This window comes from Melospiza melodia, chromosome 2, assembly GCF_035770615.1.
Source record: "Melospiza melodia melodia isolate bMelMel2 chromosome 2, bMelMel2.pri, whole genome shotgun sequence".
Taxonomy (NCBI): Eukaryota; Metazoa; Chordata; class Aves; order Passeriformes; family Passerellidae; genus Melospiza; species Melospiza melodia.
Genome location: NC_086195.1, coordinates 81,605,734 through 81,625,940, shown reverse-complemented (window position 1 = coordinate 81,625,940; position 20,207 = coordinate 81,605,734). Strand labels below are relative to the sequence as shown.

The 20,207-nt window shown below is 41.0% G+C and overlaps 1 protein-coding gene across 7 annotated transcripts in view; it reads left to right on the top strand.

Moving 5' to 3' along the window:
- SPATA13 (spermatogenesis associated 13) overlaps positions 1 to 20,207 on the top strand; it is a 147,716-nt gene that overhangs the window by 79,629 nt on the left and 47,880 nt on the right. Inside the window, exon 1 of one of the 7 annotated variants that reach the window (XM_063149049.1) lies at positions 8,056 to 8,177. The exons of 4 other annotated variants lie outside the window; for them this stretch is intronic. The gene's annotated coding sequence lies outside the window, so the exon portion shown is untranslated. Of the gene's footprint in view, positions 1 to 8,055; positions 8,178 to 8,697; positions 8,798 to 19,579; positions 19,644 to 20,207 lie in introns of those variants that run through there. 2 more of the 7 variants (XM_063149047.1, XM_063149048.1) reach the window with 2 other exon arrangements.

The window sequence follows — 20,207 nt, the reverse complement described above, 5'->3', positions numbered from 1 at the left end:
ACATCGCTTTTTCCTCTTCCTGATTCTTCCCTGTTTGATCCCAGAAACTGCTCAACCTTCTTCTTTTCACTGTGCACAGCTACCACTCCTCTTTACTGTTATCAATTTCCTTATGGTACATGATTCCTCTTCTCTTGGAACAGAGGTCCCTACATCTCAGCCAATCCTGCCTTCAAATTTGACTGTAAAGTCTTGTGAAGTTCAGATTCAGACTAAAGAGTCTGTTAATTTCCTAGGCAAACTTCCTCCTTTACAAATACAAGCATAACATTTTCTGTTCTGTAGTCACATGGTTATCAGTCTGTATTTAACCGTCCCTGCTAATGAAAAGTCTTATTTTGGTTAGTGTTCTGTTCTGGGAGAGAGACAGTCCTTTGTATTATTTGGTCTTTTGAGAATTTGATTTTGCAGTTGTTCTGAAAGTATTAACATTGTATGTAGGTGTGCAGTTCTGGAGAAGTTGTTTCACTTGTATTAGCTGGATAATTTTAAACAGAGGGAAAATTGTTTATGGGTCTGAAGTCCCCAATTCATATTAGTCAAATACAATGGTGATCCAATAGGAACACAAAACATGGCTTACTTTTGCTACTCAAAGTGTCATTACTTGAAGCCATGACAACAGATTATAATACACATTATTGTGATAAGAAGAGTTACTTGTCACACAGTTTTAATCAAGCTCCAAGTGCAGTGCAAATTTCAGCAGCCATCTGTTGAACAGACAGAGCCTCCTAAATCTCTATGTACTTACACTGTTGGCACAGAGTGCCCAGTTAACAAAGAAAGCACCTATATCATTAAGACGAATTATGTGTCTGAGGTATTACATCATTTAATATTCCACTGTCTCTTTCCCTTCTTTGTCTTCCTGGAGGCAAAATGGAAGAGAATAAGAATGTTATGCCTCTTGCTAATGAAAAGCACCAAAATTTTTTTCAAAATCCATCTTTGTTCTAAGATCTCTGTTCAGGACGCTTAATCCTTGAAACAGTCAATTTTCTCAGCACTGCTCTCACCACATGTTCCATAGCAACCTTTGATTTTGAATTTGACTAAATTTTGTGCATGTTTTATGAGAATATTTTGAGTCTGAAGTACGTTGATCATAAATGGATACAACAGTAATGAAGAGCTTGTTTTGATTAGTTCTTTGATCTAACAGTTCCATTGAGCCTGAGGTTCAGCAGGAGAGCTGAGGAGTACTCAGCACACGAGAACTGCAGAGAAAGGCTGGTACCTACTTTGTCAGCAACTCATTTAGCCTGGGTCCAACCAGGAGCAAATTCAATCCCTGCTAATAAACACACCTTCCTCCAAGCTATGTGCTAGCTCTTGCAGGGAGAGGTGAGAGATTAACACTTGGACAGTATCGCTTATGTCTGAGATGTTTGTCTCTGTGTCACATCTGCCCTCTCTACCTGACTCAGCTGGAAAGTACCTGACCTGCAGTTACAGCGCAGTCTGTGCGACCATTGCTTGGCTTCAAGGCAAGGCTTGTTGATCTCACCTGGCGTTTTTGTTACATGATAAGAATGCCAAATTTGGCATTTCTGTATTTTTTTTCATATTTTTATTTTGTGTTATGGAAATACTTTGTGGTCTCTGAAAACACACTGGATTTGGTTAATTTTGTTACACAAATTCGAGACCAGTTAAACCACGCTGTAACCTGGCTTTCCAACAGAGGGCTTCCCTTACATAAGCTCCTGGCTACCAGCACTGCTATTGGGAGGCCAACTTCCCACTGCACAGGTAGCATCAAGTAAGAGTTAATAGGTGTGGAAGAACCACCTGTCTTATTTAAAACCAGCTCATGTCTTTCATTCACCCAAACCATCCTATTGGACTCACCCATCGAACTCCAGCTAAAAGTAACTTTGACTTTAACTACTAGGCCCTATCAGCTGCACCCTATTAGCTTTAATAAGTAATTGGTCATTTATCTTGGTTACATTTATAATTTGTTTTCTGATTAAATTAAGGAGTAGAGATTTTCACAAATTAATCATCCCAGTGACTTCTATTTTATTTGTAATCTATGGCTCTAGATTAATCTTGCCAGCACTGCTTACGTATTCTGAAGGTGTTCTCTTTCATATGGCTTCCGTTTCCTGGGATGAGAAAATAAAGGAGGCTTTCATGCACGTGTGGCAATAGAAAGTAAGAGTCTGTTGTAATGTTCAAAGTTCAGATGTTCATCAACTCACCCAGGTACCCTCTTGAGGCAGCAGTGCAGAAGCTGCTCAGCTTGTCCCACATTTTGTCAGTTGTTTTCTTCTTTCTAAGGAAGGAAACTTCTCTACAAAAGCTTCTGGATTCATGCTTAACACTGCTATGATGAGAAGTGCACTTCCTTATTATCTTGTATTTTCAACTAGGTCCTAAATATGGTAATTTCATGTTTTATTTCCATATGGAAGAACTGCAGCTAAGAGTTTCAAATAAAGCCAGGATCTGTCCCTGCATTAATACAATTGCAGAGACTGAATTACAACCAGAATGCTTTTCCTAAGAAACAGATAATGCTGCCTCTGGGCAAAATGTGTGAGTAAAATGCTTCTGTCAGTTAACAGACTAAATAAACTGGATTTAAATAATAATGATAATGATAATGAGGAGGAGGAGGAGAAAAAGGACGAAGTTATGCTAGGTTGCATAATAAAAAAATCAATTCAAGATTTAAAAAGGAAAATCCTGTACAGAAACCTTGTTTAAAAATAAGTTTCTGAATGAAACCATCAGTTTGAGATTTGGGCTACTAAGGGGAAGAGTTTGGCTGTTTATGGTACTACAAAATTAATGTTTGAAAGATGGCTTTTATAGATTACTGTGTTTCTGCAAAGTTCTGTCGTGGAACTTGGAATTCACTCAGAGCCAAAACAGTTTTCTTTTGTTTTTGTCACTTGTCCTTGCTTATGACAAGGGTCAGCATTTTTAAGTACAATGATTTGGAACTGTTTGAAGTAAGTTATTGCCTTGTTCCAGTGTGTTAATCAGGACCTTGTAATTAAAAGTAACCTCCCAACAATGAACTTGGCACAGTGCATGGTTTGTTGCTGTGTTGTTTAAACATTTTTATGTTGCTGATGGAACAGCTTAGCTATCCAGGAAGAAAATAGCCAAGTTTGCTAAATACCTCACTGTCACACACTTGTGGAACACACTGGAGAAAAGGTTAACATGGAATTTATACTTCCTGGTGCACTGGCTGCTGAGAGAGAACAAGTGAATTTTGGGGAACTGGTGGCATTCAGCAGTAGGGCTTTGGCTTTGTAGCTTGTAAGAAAACGGAGTTAAATATGTTACTTTAAAACATGAATGACAGCATAAAATACAAGAAGCATGTAGAGAAGCAAGAAAATAAAAGATTGAGAACATCATGCTTCTAAGGAATTAATTATTTGTTTATAATTTATGTATTACGGTCACTGAGATTTTAAAAAACAGGAATCCCCTCCTAATGGTACAAGAAGAAAGTATGACCACCATTTAAATATTTAGGCAATAGTCCATCCAGAAACCTAACTTGCATGTTTGCCTATATGTTTTCTTGCCAGCTGTGCTGTCTTTTCTCATTTTCTCCTGGCAATCCATCCTTCCTGTTTGTTCAATACCCATATTTAGGAGGCTGGAGGCACCCAGCTCTCAGCACTCTGGTGCAACTAGGTTTTCAAATAGACATGGCATCACCTGGGCAGGAGATTAAAATCAAACGAAAGGAATATATTTTACTTGGGGTACCAGTTAGCTGTGGGAAATAATTATGGGAAATTCAGTGAAATATGAGGATATAGAATCAAAAGAATTAATGCAAACAGAGAGGAAGCAAAAAAATTTGTGGGAAACTGGCCCAAGAGGATTGGAAAAAAGTGTATTCTGAATGCAGCCTGTGATTTAGGAGGACTATAAATTGTAGACTCCCAGAAAATGGGAGAGTAAAATAAAGGGAAATTTTTCTGTGTTCATCTTTTTCCTTGTTCCTCCTTGAGCCACTTAGATAGTTAGATGGCCTTTTGTCCAATTTAATTGGACAGCAGGTCCTTCCTAACAATTTTCTCTTGAGAACAAGATTCAGAACTAAGGCTAAAGACTTTGTCCTGGATATTTCACTATTTATTTCCAGTGTACTTTCTTATTTTAGCTTTAAATATTGACATCTTATCTGCTATGTTTCACAATAGATATATTTATTGTATTTTATCCTATTAGCTGCATTTTATCTTCAGTGTAAGAAACGGTCTCATTTATCCTGTTAATACTGCATTTGTATGTAATGTACTTGTTGAAGGTTTTACAATCTTCCCTATGAAACAGGGTCTCACAATTGAAGAACATACATTAGCAGGTTTTGCTTTTATGGATGTAATCTACTGTGTCTTTTCTGCATGAGAGCATGAAAAAGAGAATAAGGAAGAGAGAAAATTGTAGGAACCTTTTCATCCTGTTGCAAAGAAATCAAACTTTTAGGGTGGAGGAAAGTGGTGTTTTTTGTACACTGACATTAGCAGCATCAAAACAGTCACTCCCAAGTCCTAGAAAGAAAATTCCTGTGCTGAGAACTCAATTAGTACATCATTTTACCTTGGCAGCAGCAAGGAAATGCAGAGGCATGGGCTGAGGAATTAATCTTCTCAGAGGCTTTAAAATATTGTTAAAAATAAACCAGGATCACTTAAAACATCTTGGTGGTTGTTAATCTGCTCCCCTCTACATCTAGTGTCCAGGCCTAATTGCCTTCTATGACCTGGTGATGAATTGGCCTTATGAATAGTGCTGTGCCTGGATTACTTTGCAGTTGCTAACCTAAATATTTGCAGGGGGAATTGCCCTTCTTTCAGAGCCTGCTTTGTATTGTATTGTGTGGGGCTGTTAAGACTGAGAATCCTTAATGTAATTGATACATTAAGCAACATGCAGACATGCTTACTTTTGTCTTCTTTTCTTTTCTTTTTTTTTTTTTCCAATTCATTTTATTGCTGTTTGCTGTGTTCTGATCATAGTAGAAGATTCGGCATGAACTGTTGGTAGGTGAACTGTGTATTCCATGTTTCCACATTTCTCAACTGAGCTTTGACATAGCAAAAGGTAGTGGGAGAAAGGCCTGAAAGACAACTCTTGTACTTGTGGAGCATATACAGCATGGGAAAGATATTGTTTTGTTAACATGTCCAAACTCAGGTCACCAGTATGAAAATTATACTGTATGTTTAGTGTCCAAGCCTTCCTAAGACTTCTTAGCTTTGGTTGAGACTGCTGGCAGTGGTTGCAAAATGCAACAGTAATTTCCAGAGAGGAAACAGTCCTCTGAAAATGTAAGAGATTTCCAACCAGGAGCAATCAAAGACAGAAATTCTGCAGCTGCATGACTATTACCCGATGTTAAACCACCTCATGATGGAAATCCTGGTTGTCAGGGGCAACTTAAACCATTCCCATATTCACCAGAAAGACAACACTGCAGGGCACAAGCAATCTGGGAGGTTTCTGGGGTGCATTGAGGATAACTTCTAACCCTGGCAACAGAGGGGCCAATGACAAACAGCATTCTGCTGGACCTCCCTGAGCTTACAAACAAGAATACATGGCTGAGCATGTGAAGGCTGGAAGCAGCTTTGGCTGCAGTGACCCATAGTGATGGAGTACAAGATTCTTAGAGGAGGGAACAGGACAAATAGCAGGATCACAGCCATGGGGTTGAGACAGCAGGGATGTCCTTGGAAGATTTCTATGGTATAATATCTTGGAGTCAAGATAGGTAGTCAAGATTCTTGACTGGCAAGAATCACCTCTGGAATGCTCCAGTCCTACAATCAGGAAATCAAGCAATGATGGCAGGAAGCCTGCATGGGTGAACAAGGAACTCCTGATAACTTAAACATAAAATGGAAGAATACAAGAGTGTAGTGGGTTTACATGGCGGGGTTTGGTCTATGGAGGTTACAGGTGGCCTTTATGAATAGGAATTAAGAGCTGGGAAAGTATAGGCTAATCTGGGGTTCATCTGAGTCCCCAGGAAGGAGGTGGATCAAATCTTCATGGAAGCCATTTCCAAATGTATGAAGGACAAGAAAGTGGTTCGGAGTAGTCAACGTGGATTTGCAAAAGGGAAATCATGCCTGGTCAAGCTGATAGCCTCCCAGAAACAAAATGACCAGCTCCAAAGACAAGGGGAGAGCACTGGGTCTTAGCAAAACTGTTGACACTGTTTCTGATAACATGCTTCCAGGCAAGCTGAGGAAGCCTGGGTTAGGCAAGTGGACAGTCAGGGGATGTAAAACTGGGTGAACCACTGGGTTCTAAGATGTGTGATCAATGGCATGAAGTCCATCTGGAAGCCAGGCACTAGCGCTGTGTCTCAGACACCAGTGCTGCGGCCAGTACTGGTCAACATTCTTGATGGGACTGCACCCTCAGCATGTTTGCAGGGGATATAAAAGTAGGAGTAGTCCCTTTTACACCAACTAGAGCATCTGACATATGATGAGAGGCTGAGACAGCTGGGATCATTCATCCTGGGGAAGAGGATGCTGAGGGGATATTATTAATGTGCATAAATACCTGATGGGACTGAAACAGTAAAGAGGATAATGAGAACAGAGCCAGACTCTTCTCACCGGTGTCCAGTAAAAGGGCAAGAGACAATCTGCACAAACTGAAATACAGGAAATTTCTGAAATTGCTGAAATACTGGAACAGGCTGCCCACACATGTTCTGGAATTTCCATCCTTGTAGACTTCAAAATATTATTTAAAACTTGACAGGACACAGCTCTGCTTGCCTGCCCTAGCTGACTCTGCTTTGAGCAGGGGAGCTAGACCAGGTGATCTCCACAGATGCCTTCCAACCTCCACCTTCCAGTGAGGGGGGCTGGAGTGGATGGTATCCAGAGGTGTCTTCCAACCTCAACCTCAGCCTGCTATTCTGTGAGTTGCAGATTGACTGGAGATCAATTTGTGCAATGTAGTATTATTCGCATTTCAGTTTCTCCTAAAATGTCAAACAACAATGATATATTTAGTATTTTCTTCATTTTCTCCCCTCTCAGCACCATAATCAAAATCAATATTTACATGTCAACACTCTAGATGTGCACCCTGATGAGTGACTTGAGACCAAGAAAATTGCTTGAACTTAGTTTTTTTAATAATCTTTACTTACAGATTTATAGAAGCAGGGGAAAGTCCCCTCAACTTTTGTGGACCTTGTGTCTGACTCAGAAAGCTTAATCTTGTAAAAGCCCAGTCTTGCATGAGAAGAGCATGGCTCTGAGTTTGCTTCCTCCTTTTTAGTGAAGGCCTTGAGCATAAGCCAGACATTGTGGAGCTGTAGTTCTGCCTTTCTCCTCTCATACAGTTAACTTTCTTGGTACTGGGATCCCAGCAGAGCATTCAGCTAAAATGAATTTATCTAGAAATAGGGAATTCCATAATGTATGAGTTTCAGATTATTGCATGAGACATAATATGAAGCCTTGTACTTCATTATAAATTATTAATTAGGTTTTGAAAATTATATTGGATACGTAAACCCATTATTAAGGAAATCTGCTGGCATTTCCACTTTTAAGAAATTAATATAGTATTGCCATTAAAGATTCTCATTTTGATTATTTGTGGAATAACTATGAGAACTGCAAGACAGAAATTAATTTCTCTTTGAATTAATGTTCTCTTGCATTCACAATTGCAGTTATTCTTCACATCTTTCTAACTCAGAAAAAAATGCAATTGAAAGTCGATTATATCTTCTATGGAGAAAAAGGGAAGATTGAATCACATTCCAGCAGATCTTCTGTAACACAGAACTGTGTCTTCTACACAGGGATGTACAGGAGAGAGCTGTACAGGTCCTTCTGACTGGAGAGCATAAAGCCAGGGGCACTCCATATTTCTGTGTGTGGTGCCAGGCTCTCGGGATTCGCGTGGGTCTCTGGGAGAGTGGAGCTGCACCCCCACTGAACGCCAGGCAGGAAAAGCAGGGAGGCGCATGTCCCTGGCGCGTTTCTGGCAGGCGTCTATCTGCTGTTCCACGCTGTTCTGCCCCTGGGACAGCTCCGCTCCCCACCAGCAGTGTCTGCTGCCCGCCCCATTGCCTTCCTGTGCCACTTCGCGGCTCTCGGAGACATAATTGTACCTTTGAGTTCTGCCTCTTTCATCTGCTTCAGTATCACCAGGTATGATTTTGGCATTTGGCTCTGCTGCTGACACCTGCCAGTATTAGAGCTGCGTGATAAAGTTTTGAGGTTCCTTGTTATTTTCACTTTCACAGATATGTATTCAGTGTGTACCATTCTGGGTCATGCATTTTGTCCTTGCTGTCAGGTGCAGCTTGCTCAGGGTAGATTCCAGCTGATAATAACCAGATCACAGTCTGCACCATATTTAACTAGAAGGCTTTGGTTGCAACTTTAGATTATTTCTGCCTTGGCTACTTAATTTTACTTTCATCAGCACGCTCCCAAACCTTACCTTTTTATTGGAAAATATATAGGAATGCTGCATACAAGATTCTTCAAGACAAAGATTTTAATGAAATGGTCCTGTAAATATTCTTCCTTCTGTGTTACAGTTATTCCAAGTGCATGTTTAACTTGCTGATTTCACACACTGCTGTGCAGCCGTTTGTTATACATTAACTTAAGGCTCAATCCCACAAGGTACTGACTGTGGATCATGCTGAGTCCCTTTTCCTCCCAGAGGCATTTAAAGGCTTACAGGGGGCTCAACAAACTGAGCCCAGAATCCAGGCAACAACAGGCTCTTTCAAAAAACCAAGCAGGTTTCCTGGAACAAGGTTTGTACTATAACTGGACAATATTTTGTGCAATAGAATTTATATATGCAGATTAAATATTATCCAGAAGAGCCGACATTGTAGTTAGTGGCTGCTGGAAGGCATAACCATTTAGGTATATATGGTGGTAATTAATTTCATTTTATAATTATGGTTTTATTAGTTTTTCCAGTTAAGTGCAAAACCATGACTAAGACTAATATCAAAATATCTAAAGTTTTGTGTGTTGGCTGCAGTGTGGTTTGTCCCATGTTAATGTGTATATGGTTTTCAGAGCTGCAGATAATCTGTGCAGTTTATCTAGCAAAGCCATTTGGGCATTATTCTGTGGAGCTCACACACTACGCAACTGACTGCTTGTACTCTGTGACTTCAAGGAGATCCCACTGGCAGTGGCACTGGGGGGCAAATTCCCTGGCATTACTCCAGCTTCCTGGACCCACCTTCCTTGGGCAGAAGCCCATCCAGCCATAGAGCTGAGGCACTGGTGGCTGTGTGTACTGGTGTGTCATCACTGATGGCACTGGGCTGGAGCGCTGTCCTCCACTGTCACTCAGAAATTTTGAAACGCAGAGTTTGCCAAAGGCTACTAAGCTGGTCTGTTGTGTACATTTTGGGAAGCCAGGAGAAATATGGAGTGACTAAATGTATCTTAATGTGATCGTACTACAGTGTAGCCTGTGTAAATTACAGTATTAACTATTATCTTTCTACCAAACTTTTTTCAGAAGACGGCACCATTGGTCTGTGTTGTAACGTATTTGGCATTGAAAAAGTGTTGTAACATACTGTTTCTGAAAAGCTGTTCTCACTGCTTTGTACGCAGATAAAAACAATAATCTCCCATTGTTTGCGAGGAAAAAGACAGGACCTGAAAGCTTTAAGTAATGTGGTTTAATTCCACAAACAAGGGAAATTACTTCCAAAATGACAGCTCCTGCCTTTCCTGCTAGGCAGGGAAGGAGATACTCTTTGATTTCATCTGCAAACAGAAATTCAGAAATACAAATAAAACCTGAATTTTACTTTCAGGCTTATACTTAAGGCTGGCCAAAGCCAAAGGCACTGTTCTGCGCTAAGAACTGTTGGAGCAGTCTCACTTTAATTCAAGTACACCTGTGTGTTAATAAACGTATCTTTTTAAAATAAACAATCACCCTGTTGGCCTTTGCCCTTACTCCCCCAGTTTAACTATTAGGTGCGCACACATTTATTGTCGATTATCTCTTGAGATCAGTGTGATTTTAAGCATGCAACAACAGAGAATCACCTACTTAAACCATTTGCAAGATCATAGCTCTAGCAATGCACTCTAACTGAACTTGCGGTCTGAAATCAGCAAGGAAACTGAGGATTAAGCAACTTGCTGACTGCCAGTTTTCTTGGAGTAATGGCTGTCAAGTTGGCTGTTGTGCTTTTCTAGGGAAATAAGCAAAAAACCCAAACAAAACTGAGCTTTTGGGAGTCTTTGGTAAATTAGAGAGGTTTCTCTGTAACTTTAAGCATAATTAGCCAAGCTAACATTTTAAAAGTTAAGAGTTGTTTACCCATTAAGGGAAATAGGTAGAAGTTTATGAGAACAAAAGTGGGTTGTTGATGCCAGTGAAGTATTTTCCAAAACTCTCAGCATAGGATGAAAGCATCACATGATTCCATGTAAGAATACTGCAGCAGAAAGTAGTCACAAGTACTCAATAGCCTCCCTGGGAAAACAGTTCCTGGTTTAAGTGAAATGAGCCTGGACTTGGTCGTATGCTAATTGCTATGTGTTAGCAAAGCTGTTTAATACTTGCTATAAAGCCTGGATTTCACTCTCTCTCATTTAATACCAGGTTAAATCTGAACTAATAAGCTCTCAAAAGCTTAGAGGTTCCAGTAAAATGAGATTTGGCTAAAAATTGCTTGTTGGTTTCTACTAGTAACAGTGCTGTGCTCCAGGCAATGAGAGGAGGAAGACTCAGAAGAGAGAAAAGAGAATGTGCTTCATTGGGATGCTGAATGATTTAGTAGAAGTCGTGGCGTCTTACTGTAAAACTTAGGAAGGGTTTCCTAGCCTTTGGAACAGTGAAAGATGTAACAGTCAATTTTGAATAATTTCCAAGTTTTTATTTGTATGATGTACTTTGATTAAGTGTTGGAAAATCAAGCCATAGAATATTGTGCATGGAGCGGCATGATTGTTATTTCAGTGTTTCTCAGGCAGCAGTATCTGTGACTCTGAGGGCTGAACACTGAGCAAGAGCTGCTTATGAGCCGAACAACAGCAGGATTTCTCACAAACAAAGAATCTTTTGGCCTGGTACAGTGAAGTATAAAGATGATACTGCAGCCTGCTGAAATTGGCTGGTTATAAGGGTGCACCTCTGGCTCTTTGGTTAAAACAATTATTCTGGAATGTACTGTCTGTGGCTCTTCAGGACTTTCAGAGTTAAAAATTTCATGTAAGTCTTGTCGCTGCTAGGAAAATTACCAGATGCTGACAGGGGGTGTCAGCAGTGCCTCAGCTGAACATATGCTGCATATGGTTTGGCTGCAGGCACAGACAGGGAGGCCCTGTTCCCTGCTGCTGCAGAGACTGGTGAAAACAGGCTTTAAACCAACTGATTCCAGCACAATAGTAAATATTAGCCTCTATGCAGTGTTCATCCTACCAATGAGACTGAATAAACTACTCGAGTATAGATTGGCCTGCCAAGATTTTTGCTGCATCAAAAAAAGAGTTAGGCAGCATCTTTACTGAGTTATTTTACAAATGGTTTTTCTGAGGTACACAGCAATCCTGATTGCTGTGCATTGTGATTATATTTTTACTTTTTTGTGGTGAGGCTGGAATTTAAACTGAATCAGAGATTGAATACAAAGCAGTTTTAAATCTCTATTTACCGTAATGATTGATCATAATCTCTGAGTCTGACACAACAATGCATCATAAAAATTATATTAACTGTTTTCTGGAGAAAGTATTTCCCTGCTTTTCCAGAGAACACAGTGAAATATACTTACTGTTTGTGATGTTGCCCCAGAATTCGGAGATTATTTATGTCTCTTGTATGAACCTGCTACAGGCACCCACCCAGCACCCACCACTCACACACCCACCTCCCACCCACACATTCTGGCACCCTGTGGCAGAAACAGCACATGGAGAATTGCTGAGGGCAACTGCATGTTTCCCCAGCCCCTTCCAATACACAGCACTCTTGAGAAGATCCTGAGAAAAATTTCAAGTCTGGACCCATTTCAGGAGTCCTGTTGCTTGTGGAAAGCGTTTCCACCCTCATTCCCGCGCTTCCCCCCTGCCCTTGGATGCTTACTTCCACCTCCTGCCCAGCAACAGCTCGGGTGCAGCCAGGGGAGCTGCTTCAGCTCACAGCCTGGCAGGAAAAAGCAGAAGGCATGGCCAGCATCTCTCCCTTTAGGTGGTAGCATGCTCTTAGATTGGCAGGAAGCGCCAATTCTACCTTCGTACTCAGAGACCAGGTAGATAAAGGAGATGATGTGAACAGGATCAGGTGATCTGTGGGGAGCAACAGCATCTCTGGGTCACTGTGTGGTAACGAGACAAAAAGGCAGCCACTCCTCTCCTGGCATAGAAATGAAGTTTGCTAAATTATGTAATGAAAGGCAAGAGGTGGGAAGAGATCTGGCTCAGCTATTCAGTATTGCTTAGATAAAAGACAGACCCTAGGACAGAATTTGTGCAAACTGACTCCCTTTTGTACTGGAACTGGAAACATGGTTCATATTTCCAGGTTAGTAGCTTAATTATGTACCCCAGAATGTTGAGGGAATGTCTGGTAAGGTTTTCCTCAATTGATTTGCTGAACCTGAAGCATAAGGACTTTTTAAAAATGACAGTGTCACTGACAGGAACCAAAGCAAAGACAGCTCACCAACATAAATTAACTTTTTTAGTAAGCCTATATGTAATCTTTCCGGTTCAGGGCTATCCTGTGCTCTTAGAAGACATAAATTATTAGCCAAATCTGCAAACTCCAGTTTAGAAGATTAATGGACCATCATCAAAATAGTCAGTTGAAAATTGAAACAGCCACTTGAATCTGAACTCCTTTCAAAAAATGGAATTTAGGGTTTGTCCTCTGCACGGGTAGATAATGGATTATTTTCCCTATGTGTACACTTTTTATAGCTATCATCATTGTAAGCATCAAAGTGCCAGAGGAGCATTGATGGATTGGTCCTTGCAGACCCATAGGTTATAAGGCACTACTCCTATCATCACATATTTTACACATATGGCATTTAAGCTGAGAAAAGTATGCTGAACTGCCAAGGTCAGAGAGGAACAAAATCCAGAATCTGTCCTCTCCAGCCCCAGGGAAGATGTCATAAAGACATCTCTCCTGCCTGAAATGGGTGTTTCCTTTTTTCCAGATAATTTACCATTACTTTTGGTGGTAGAAGAATACAGAGTTGTTTTACCACTAGTTATAGGAATATGGGTGTCTGAGCCAATGGCCATAAAACTTGGTGCACTGCTTCCAGTTCCCCCACTTCAGGCAGTTATGTAATTTGGTACCATAGATATATATAACTAACTCCATCTCAGGCTACTAAAGCTAGAATTTCTTCCTTGCGGTTCTAATAGGAAGGAAGTTGCATAACTACAGAGTTCTGATTTTAAAAATAATCTGATTTCCTATCAAAATGTGACTAACTTGTGCAGCTGCCATGTCTTACAGAAGCAGTCAATATGTGTTATTTGTATTGATTCCTAGAAACAATTGAAATATTACAAAAAACTAAGACTGCAAGAGATTTCTTTAAGTATACTGCAGATAAAAAGTTCTAATTTAATATGTATGGATCTCTTTAAAACAACTTTAGGTAAGCTAGTCCAAAATTTATAAATTTTTGTCTGATTCTCTGTCCAGACAAATTTTCAAGTGAGTGGCATTGTGTGTTTTCTGCATCTTTAAAATTAGGTAACTTCTTTTCTGGACAAAATGAACAGACAGTTTGCTTAATGTGATCATCCATGCTTTAAAAAATATTTTTGAGTTTAGTACTAATAATGAAGAAAATTTGTTACTACAACAGCAGAAAAACTGAATGATAACTATTAGATGGAGGTTTGTAATTGCTTTGAAGTTTTCTGGCTAAATTCAGAGAACAAATGTTAGTGAAAAGACCAACCACATAAATGTTGTTGTAGCCCTTGTCACCTGCTTTGCTCAGATTATTCTTTCCTTGCTTTTCAGATCCAAGGCATTCTTGATAGAGTAAATTCAAACAAAAAGTAGAAATTGACAAACTAAAGGTAGAATTTCAAGATGATTTTTTTTTGTCTGAAAGAGAAACATGGTGGAGATGGTAATTAAATCATCTGGCACAAGAAATACAGCAATGAATGTTAATTTTTCTTCAGACTGTAACAAAGATAGCAAGTTTGTAATTTTGGAGAGAGACTAAATAAAGAAAAGTATTGGTACTAATTCAGAAATAAATCCCAAGCAACTGTGTGGTTCTTGAAGGCCATGAATCAATACTACCTAGGAACTTCCTAACAATAGGATGCCCCAATCCTTCCCACCAAGAGCAACCTGTTTGTTTTTTTCTTAATCTTACTGAAATATTCACTGTTCTGCTCTCATGAGCTTATCAAAAGCTGTAATTGTAATTCAGGGTTATTTGGTCTGGCCAGCACAAAAGTACCTAAGGTCTGCAGCCATAGTGTAACTAGGTGGGAATTTCTGTAGTGTCACACTGGCTAATTATTCTGTTGACCTGTTATTTTGTTATAATAAGCATGAGAAGCAAGATGATCTTATGTAGCTTTGCATAATTTCTACTACTGAGGCATCATTCCTAACACAGTCCACTACCTGCTTCACTTTTCTAGTATCTGATGGACACTGTGCCTCTGCAGCATTGCTGTATCTGTACTCCCTTCATCACTGCTCAATGATTTAAGTGAGCACTGAGTGTCGCTTGTGATTCCTCCCTGAGCCCAGGGAGAAGCATCATCCTTCCAAAATCAAATAAATCCATGCACGGCCCTTTGCTATGGCTCACACACAAAAATACTCCTCGCTTTCACTGCAGCCCCTGGTCTGAATCATTCATTCACCCACTGCAGGTGGTCCTCAGCCTTCAAACTCCCGCAAGACCCTTTCTCTGTGTATTTATTTTTCCATCTTTTTTTTCCCCCCTCCTTGTTGCATAACAAAGTGCCTTCATATCCTCAGGTAATTTTGGAAGAACAGTTTTGAATAGGGAAGAGGGGATGGCAGGGTAATTAAGCGGGTGGGGAAGAAGGTTGATAAAGAGCTGCTAATAGTCACTTTTACATGCTATTATTTCGAGCAAGGAAAAGAAATACAGAATGGCTGCAGAGCCATCAGATTCTGCAGTGAGTGTGACATAGAAAAGGACGGCAGCTAGAGCAGAACAGGAAGAGAGAGCAAAAGGCTGCAGAGTAGGACAACTCCAAGTCTGAAATCTTGCCCGTTCTTCCCGGCTGGTCCATATCACTTTAAAGTACATCCATCTAACAGAAAATCTAACATTTTTGAAGATAAGAAGAAAATGAAAAATATATAGTGAAAGGGAAAGACAAGAAAAGAAAGAAATTCTTGACTAATCTCTTTTCCTTCCTATTTCTGTCAACTTTTCTTCTCCACAATCCTTTCTCTTCCTACTTCTTATACTTTGTGAGACTCAAAATAAAGGTGGAATTCAGCCTTCCTAATTGGTAACTGGAAGTCTTCTTTATGTTAAAACACAATGATCTGTTTATTGGAAACTGCTCTTCTGTAGTACCAGCCATCTCTCCATGTCATGCTGCCTGAATAATGCCTCTTGAGGATGGGGAAGAAGAATAGCATCACAGTCAGATCCCGTGGGGTTATAAATAGCATTCTAGCAGCCTGAAAGACTGAAGCCATCATTAAGTTGCATGCAGCTGTAGTGGTGTAGGTGGGTGAGTAAGAGCAACTCAGAGATGGGATAATGGTAACCTGGTACACAAGGGTCATTTTTCATTGATGGCGTCACTCCACTGGGTTATTGTGCTCTCCCTAAATTAGCTCCCTGTGTTTAAGAGAGCTGAGCAAGCTCGGCCTTGCAAAGCATATTTAAAAGAAGATTAGAGGGGAAAACAGTGTGTTGTGTATTGTGATTTATACCAAACTGTGATAAACTTTTCTCACTTGGGTCAGTAATTGCTTTTATCAGCAGCAAAGTAAATGCAAGTGGGAGGGCCTTTAGGAAGCTGCACACCAGCCTCATGCATGTGGGCAGTGAGGACTTTCACTGGCCAAATCAGCAAGTTGATGCAGCAATTTAGCTCAGGCTCTCCTTTCAGTGTTTTTCTTAGCAATGTGATTAATTTTGTCATCTTGGATGTTTTCAGTGCCAACATGACAAAGGTCTTGGCTTTGGAAAATCTGTTTCCATTTATTACTATTAATTTGCTTGCAGATATACAAAAATGGAAAAATCCTACCCTAATTTCACATCCTTTACATTAAAAAAAACCCAGATGAAAGTAATTAGCTGTAATGTAATGAGCTTACATACACAAACATACTACTCTTCACTCATTTCTAACTAAAAAAAATTGAAATCTTGTTCCTACTCCCAGTGAAGTTGTTGGGGGAGTTGCCTTTAACTTCAATAGATATATGACTCAGCTTAATTCCTCCTGTGGGACCTGTCAGTATGTAAAGATTCCTTGGGGGTTAATTGCTTGCAGAAGAGACTTTGCCTGGGATCTAAAAGGAAGGTGCAAATTGCACAACTGGAGCCTTAGTTATGTACTGCAGCCTGGAAAAGACACTGTCATTTAAAGCAAAGGGATCTCTTTTTTCAGCAATTCTGAATATTAATAATTAAATTTGGTCATTCATTAATTTAGCATATATCTTAGAGTCACTTCCTTTGCTATCTTGCCCAGTAGCTGTGGAAGCAGGACAAGTGCTTTTATGTTTTACTGAAATGATTACTTTTGGCTTTTTTTGTTTGTACTCTATTTCAAGAGTCCTTTGTAAAAAAAAAATAAATTACTACTTTGAAGCAGACTTTTAGAAAGTATAAAAGAAACATGAAAGAAATAACTGTTGCAGGAGTGGAAGAGAGGATTTCTAAACTAAGTAGATAGAAGCATTCTTATTCAGACTTTTCAGATTTATGTATGTGACTTCATTATATAAATGTGCCCTTTGCGATTCTGAAAAATCTAAGAGATGTATCACTACCAATTAAAAGCTGGGAGAGGTTGCTCCTTCATCTTTAAAACTCTATATTCATTCTCCCATGTCACATTTTTTGTAATCCTTTCCCACCTGTATTACACTTGGAATAATCCTTCTCACTCCTTGTCACATGTGCATTAAACCTCTTTTAAAGAACAGACTTAGAGCTTCTAAAACAAGCATTTCATTTTTGTTGTGCTAAGTGTGATGTCAAATCACTATTAGAAATCTCACGCATATACCAATCTGGAATTTCTTCTGGAAGTTCCTTCCTTTATAAATTGCTGTACTTGGTCAACCATAACATGTACTGCTGGCACTGCCTCTCTGCTCACTGCAGCTTTTGTTGTTCATCTGGAGGCAAAACATTAGCCTGTAAATAACAGAGTATATAGCTCAGTCTTCCAGAAATACCCATGCAAGTGTTATGGATTTGTTTGCATTAGCAAGGATTCTCAATGGCAAATGGTAATAGTACTCTCATTTTGCTTTTTTAGGATTGTAGAAAAACCTTAATATAGGAAGGACTAATCTCCTGGAACTTTGGTTTGTAACTCTGAGGAAATACTATGGCTTGTATGAAACTGAAAGGGTTTAAGTTTATAGCTGGAAAAGGGATTTGCCTTTTTTCTAATGGCACTTCAGTTGATAAATTCTGTTTTGAATCAGTTTACTAGATCTTGGTGTGATGGCACCTGAACACTATATATAATTTATCAGCCTTCAAAAAAAATTCAGATTAAGAAAAGATTTTGTTAATTATTGGTCTCCAGTACAGGAAGTTAATCCTGTTCTCAGACACACTCTTTAGTGCACTGCATTCAAGCTTCTCTGAATAGTACGCACATGTGGAAGGGCTGGCTGAATCAGTGAACCTGCAAGATTTAGAAGAGGGTTTTACTGCACTACCAGCAGAAAAGCTATGAAGAACAAGTCTGGAAGATTAAAACTATTTACTTTCAGAAACTTGACAAATGTCTAATTGACTAGATACAGTTATATCTGTAACTGCAATTTTCTAGGTATTTTCTTCCTTAAATGTAGTGACATTTTAAAAATACAACATGCAATACAAATTCTTATTATCTAAAGTGAGTTTTAGTGTGGCTTTCTAAGGAAATTAAGTTTTTGTGAGCACTTTGTTAATCTGTCAATACCTTCTTTGATAATTTCTAGCTCTTCAAGACAGTTTAATCTGTTGATGAACTTCAACTACATTTAAAAGATGGTTTCAGATCTCAGTTATCAGTTATTTTTTAAGTTTCCAAAACATTGTTGGCAAATGAGTGGCTCCATTCAGCTCAACAGTTTTTTGTGCTTTGTCTTTTTGTCCAGCTGTTCGACAGAGGACACCTGAGGAACTGAAGGTTCCTTTCTCTGAGAAAGCAGAGGTTGTGGATTAAAAAGTATACTCAGGAGTGTGATGCATATACCTTGGATATGTCTGGAAAGAAATTTAAAGGAACATAGGAACACAAACCCATTGAAACTCAGGGTTGAAAAAAACTATTAGAAGTTTTTAAGTGACCAGCACAAATCCTTACAGATACCAGGGAGGCTCTGCATTTATTTCTCCTTTGCTTCCCATGCTCAGCACTGTAAAGCAACCACCTTGCCCCCTCATTAGAGTCATTATTCCAAACTCACTCTTTCCACGGGATGTACCAGAAAGCTGTGGCTGCAAGAGCAGGGCTGGTGGCAGGCTGTGCCTGCTGCTGCTGACTGCTGGAGACTTCTGTGGTCACTCCCAGTTATTTGCTACCTCATTTGGCCTGCATCCCTTAAGCCCATTTGTTTGCCTCACCCCCTAACTACACCTTGCCTTTGAGAGTGTGTCTGTACTGCTCTCCAGAGAATTAATTACACTGCATGTGCAGTCACACCAGTCTCGGAGGAGAGGCAGTGGGGCTGATGGCCTTTGCTAGTTCTTTGGGGCATCTGCTCTGCCATGCAATCTGTCTTGCCCCAATTTCTCTTGGTATCTTACCTGAGTTTCAATAAAACTGTTGAAATTATATTTACAATTCCAGTCCAAGTGTAGAAATATTTTTTGAACAATAAACTTTCTGAGCAGGGTCTACCAGTTTGTACAGGTCTTTGCCAGGAGTCATGACACAGGGCTTTTAGACAGTCTTACAAAATTTTCCTTGTAGTATACGAACTCTGTTCAGATTGTGCATAAAATGTTGTTTCTGCTGTTAAGTTTGACGAATAGCAGCAAGCCAAAAAGTTGTCCAGGTCTTGGACAGAAATGGAGCCTGGGAACCAAGCGTGAGTTTGATCAATGAGCCGTGCAAACTGCACTCGTGAGCGGGGCATACGGACCTAGGGACGGAGAGGCGGGGCAGGGCGCCATGGAGGAAATGTTTAAGCTCCTAAACGTGACCATCGCCGCGCGGCCGCTTGTTCCTGGGCCGGTGGAAGGAAGGCAGGCTCCTCGCAGCGAGCGGCAGCAGCGGGGCGGGCGGAGCGGACCCTGCCGGGCGCGGGGCGGTGGGAGCAGCGCAGCCCAGCCCAGCCCCGCCCCGGCCCGGCCCGGCCCGCCCCGCCGGGCGCCGCTGCCATAGCGATGCGGGAGCGGGCAGCGGCCGGGACGCGCGGCGGCGGCGGGGAGCCCCGGCTCTGCCTAGGTAAGGGCGCTGCTCCGGGGCTGCTGTCGGAGGCTCCGAGCTACGAGCTGGGTTTTTAATCTCATCTTGTTGTGTTTGTTCTGCCGCCTCCCCCCCCCCACCCGCGCCCCTTCAGCCCGCTCAGGTGCAGTTTCTCCCAGAGCCGCTTTCTCTGGGAACTTCTCTGCCGAGAGCAGCGTCTTGTGCTCGTTTATCGTTCGGTGTTTTCTTTCCGCGTGGAAAGTTGCGAGCGGTTCCAGGGCTCAAGGGCCGGCCGAGGGTTGGGTGGCCGGCGGGCTTTTGTCCGGCCGGTGTGCCGCGGCGGCGGGGCTCGGCCCGGCTCTGTCCTGCCCTGCTGCCCGGCAGGCTCCGCCGCGACCCCGTCACTAGCGGGGATTAACAACTGCGGCGGGGATGTTCCAGGCGTCTTGCTGAAGCGCGAGCAAATCCTTTTATCCGCAGAGGAGCAGAGGCTCGCAAAACTTTGAAAGTGCGCTCAGGAGGAGGGAGCAGCCCGAAAGGCAGCGGGCAGGGCTCCGCAGCTGCCGCGTTTCACGTGGAGGTGGGACTGGCTGTGCGGGTCCC